Below are 5,000 nucleotides of genomic sequence, written 5' to 3'. Positions count from 1 at the left end.
ATAAGATGTACAACAACACAATCTGTTAATCCTGCTCCTTTTGGAACTGAATCATTTTCTTTTTGAAGCGGTGAAAACCGCTTCCAATGAGTGGCTTTGTGTGTCCCACGCCCATATATGGTCATTTCAGTCCAGAATTAACAGTTTTTTTCAAAAACAAAATGTGTGTATAATGTCCATATATGGTCATCTCAGTCCAGAATGAACAGGCTTTTTTAAAAACACAATGTATGTCACCTCATGTCCATATATGGTCACTCCAGTCGAGAATGAACATGTTTTTTCTGTCCCGTACGTCCAGAATATCAGTCCAGAATGAATAGACTTTTTCAAAAAGCAAAATGTGTGTCCCATGTCCATATATGGCCATTTCAGTTCAGAATGAATAGGATTTATCTGTCCTGTACATCCAGAATATGTGTGTAGTGTCCCTCCCGGTCTGATGAATGGATACTTTGAGGATTGGTCAAGCTTCACATGATAATTTGGCCCTCCATTCTTTATATATTCATTCAGAATATATAAAGAATGTAGAATTCAGAATATTTATATAAAGAATGAATAGATCACAGAGTCCATAACTGTGTAGATGTATAGATCACAGAGTTCATAACTCTAGAACACATAGAATAAAAGTTCACCGCTTCACTTAAGAGTCACCAATCAGCCAAAATGTATGTAATGTAATCTATCTTTATAGGCCCATACTGGTCTTGCCTTTCAGCGAGCCCAAAGATTTCATGTGGGTGTTGTTATTTATATCAGGTTGCACTTGTTGGTGGTGACGTCACCAAGAACGCTGCTCCTCATTGGCTAAAGGCCCTGCCTTTATACTGTCGGTAATTTCTTTGAGGAGAATAAACTTGACCTAATAAACCACTGACTGGTCTCGTCTTTCAGACGAGCCCACAATAACTAGAAAGATGCAATTGGAAATTGCAAGTGTGGTTGCTGTTGACTCTAATGGAGAGCCAATCAGAGAGGGAGGAAAAGGATGACATCGCAATACCAAGGTATATACGGGTTACACAGGATGATGAGTAAAAACGCAGGGAGTAATAATGTGTTCCCTGCGGGGCAACCACACTAAATAAGCGGTCTGTCAGCATGACAGGGGCGTGTGTGTGCGTGGTGTAGGTAGAGATAGGCTATTTTCACACTGTAGATAAAAGCCTTCACTCCATACTCAGGGTGCTCAGCCTGTTCACCACTGTACTGCATCTATAGACCACCGTACTGCATATAATAGACCACTGTACTGCATATATAAACCACTGTACTGCATCTATTTGCAGAGAGACAGAGACAAAGAGACAGACATATACTTACTAGTAAGACACCTGAGGGTGGAATGCGACCTCAGGGTGACATGCAACCTCGCCCTAAAGGGCGAGGTCGCGCCAATTCTTGACCATCTGGCCAACCACAGCGTTTCTCTGACGATTCTAGTTGTTGTCATTCTGGGGGGAGTTTGTTCATGTTTTTGTGAGGGTATCAACCCTAGGAGACACGGGGAGAACATGCAAACTCCACACAGAAAGGCCCTATCGCTCACACCCTAGGTTGGGTTGGCAAGAGGGCCTTTCTGTGTGGAGTTTGCCTAAACATGGAGATGTGGTACAGAAGGACTCATATATGGGCATAAAAAGTATGTCATGTGACATCACTTCCTGTACAGACAGTCAGACAGACAGCCATTGACTCCGACCTAACAATGGCTACTGTCTATGACGGTAGTTCCATATGACATATTGGACTAGACTATCTCCATATATAGTGTTATCCACATCTCCATGTTAGGACTCATATATGGGCATAAAAAGTATGTCATGTGACATCACTTCCTGTACAGACAGTCAGCCATTGACTCCGGATTAACAATGGCTACTGTCTATGACGGTAGTCCCATATGACATATTGGACTAGACTATCTCCATATATAGTGTTATCCACATCTCCATGTTTAGACAGCCATTGACTCCGGCCTAACAATGGCTACTTTCTATGACGGTAGTCCCATATGACATGATGGACTGGACTATCTCCATATATAGTGTTATCCACATTTTGTTTAGCCGCCCTGTACAGGAAGTGATGTCACAACTCGCTGACATCACACTGACATCACAGAGGATACGGAAGGAAGGTCACGAGGATACGGAAGGAAGGTCACGAGGATACGGAAGGAAGGTCACTCAAGCGACACGGTTCTTCAGAGTATATGCGACCTTCGGTCGCAATCATTATTATGCAATGACATCATAACACCATCATCACAACCATGTCATTGTCCTTATAAGTCAACGGTCCAACAAACAAGGACACATTCCCTGAAAGAACCTCGTCAGGACCTTATTCCCTCTTAGAACGTTACCTGGCTACTCACTGTAAGAACTTCACCTGGACCTCCGTTGGGGACAGAGGTTTGTAGAGTAACCTCGGCCAATCCCCTTGTGTGGTAGAATGTTTTGCTGGGCGCAGCATCAGGATGGAGGACTGAAGACAGCCCATCACACTGCGGTGGCAGCGGGAGACCGAGTGTACTCGTTTGGAGGGTCGGCCGAGAAGACCATCAACATCTACACTCAGATGGACGTGCATGTCTTCAACCCAGTGTCTTTGCGCTGGCTGGAGTTGCCCCCGGTGATAAATAGCAGAGGAAAACGTCCCGTCGAGGTTCCCCCCAAGCTCCACAGCCACACAGCCGTGCTGATAGAAAACACTGTCTACATCTGGGGAGGGGTTCCTTACCGCGACGTGCTTTATACATTCGACGTCGACTCCCACAGATGGTTCAAGCCCAAGGTGTCTGGGAGCGTTCCAGAGGGCAGGGACAAGCACTCAGCCTGTGTCCTGGAGAAGGTCATGTATATCTATGGAGGATGGACCCTGCTGAGTTATTACGCTAATTACATCTGGAAGTTGGACACCAGCGCGATGGTCTGGTCTTTGATCAACGCCAGAGGCACTCCGCCGCCCGGTTCATCACATCACTCTGCCACCGTCATTGGGACAAAGATGTTTGTGTTTGGAGGCCTTCCGCACTTGGGCGACCACATCGGAGTGTTCGACATGGAGAGCGACCGCTGGCTGAGCCTGGTTTCTGCACAGCCTCGCCCAGAAGGACGCTCGGGTCATTCAGCCTTTGCCCACAACGGAAGGTTATACGTGTTTGGTGGTGACAACCGGGGCCAGACCCGGGGCTATCTGTGGACATTTGACCCAGACAGCCTCTCCTGGAGGAAGGTTGAGACCAAGGGAAAAGTCCCACGTTTGACACCTTCCATGTGCTGTTGCATGGTGGGAAATCGCATCATCCTCTTTGGGGGATTCAAAATGAGATACCAACGTAGCGTAGGAAGAGGAAGACAAGTATTCGACATGCCCTCCAATGACCTGTACATCTTAGACTTAAGTCCTAGTCTGAAGATGTTATGCAAGCTGGTAGTTATTCAGAACAATCTGGAGCAGGATGGACTCCCACACAACATCAGGTGGGAACTGGTAGCCATGACAACCAACAGAAACGGGGTCTGATAATGACATCATATTCATGACAACAGTCTTGCCCAAATATGGAGGGATGGCTGGAGAGTGGATACTTCTCAAACACTGTCACGTTAAGAATCCCCAAATGAATTCCGAAAATGTGAATGATATGCTCACAAATTGCTTGCATGCTTGCAATGCATTGCATATTGATATTTCGTGATGCGCCGCACAAATCCACTTGTCCGAGACAGTTTTCCCTCCTGGCCCCAAAGTTGTGGAATAAACTCCCTGTCGCACTTAGAACAACGGACTCACTCACTAGCTTTCGCCGTGGACTGAAGACCCACCTGTTCAGACTCCACCTAAACCCATAGCACTACTGAAACACTCAATGACCATACATGAAGCTAGTTAGCATCTGTTTTTAGGTTTTTTAGAACTTTTATTTCCTTGACTGATTATATTGTTTCCTAGATAGATATTCATTTGCATTTGTTATGTAAGCAATTTACCCCGAGTGAGAGGACATTATGCTCTGATAATGTCCTGTGTGAGGGGGTGATCGGACGAGGCGAAGCCGAGTCCGATAACACCCTCACACAGGACATTATCAGAGCATAATGTCCGACCCCGAGTGGTAAATAGCTTTTCTACCACTTTTTTCCGTATACATGAAAGAAAACACATAGTTGTAACTTGCAAGGATATTAAGTTACAATCATTATTGCCTATAAAACTTCCGCGACGACAGCAAATAGTTCCACAAACAACATCTTCTACTCACCACCAGATGACGCCAACTCCATGCAGAGAAAGATGTCTAGCATACAGCTAAGCTAACGTCAGTTAGAAGGACCGTTCCGGCCGTAAATAGAGGCTGTTCGCTTCCAGAAAGGCATAGGTTCAGAGAAAAGGGGCTTTAAAGTTGGCGGATTGCATTGGATCCAAATAAATCGGCGACGTCGTACGCACGTTAGTAAACATAGGACCGCTACGACCGTCATATGTTGGTTGGGGGAAAGGTGTTCCGACTACCTCCTGAAGTCCCCGGATGTACACTGAGGCGCATTGATCTCGTCCTCACACAACTGCGGCGGTTGTTCTGCCATAACCTCCGGAATTTAGCCAATCAGAATCCAGTATTTGAACACGTGACTCGAAAAGGTGGTAGAAATTGCTGTTGATGTACTGACATATTATCTTGTTTATTATTGTGATGTTTTTATCTGCTTATTGTAAATCGCTTTGGATTAAAAGCGTCTGCTAAATGCCTAAACTGTAAACTGTAAACTGTGAGCTTGTATTTTATTTATTTATTTTATATTTTTTTGCTAAAGCGAAAGTTGTTAAATATATTTGTGGGTTTATGAATATTGAAACAATGAGATAAACAAGAGTTTGTGATTACATTTAAAAAAATGGTTCCAATGGCTCGTTCGCAGGGCTCCCATGGAACACCATGTATGGGCACAAAGATCTACCCTTTGGCTGCTCCTCATTGGCTAAGG

The sequence above is a fragment of the Nannobrachium achirus genome, assembly GCF_963921795.1.
Source record: "Nannobrachium achirus genome assembly, chromosome: 10".
NCBI lineage: Eukaryota > Metazoa > Chordata > Actinopteri > Myctophiformes > Myctophidae > Nannobrachium > Nannobrachium achirus.
This window is presented reverse-complemented; position numbering follows the sequence as displayed.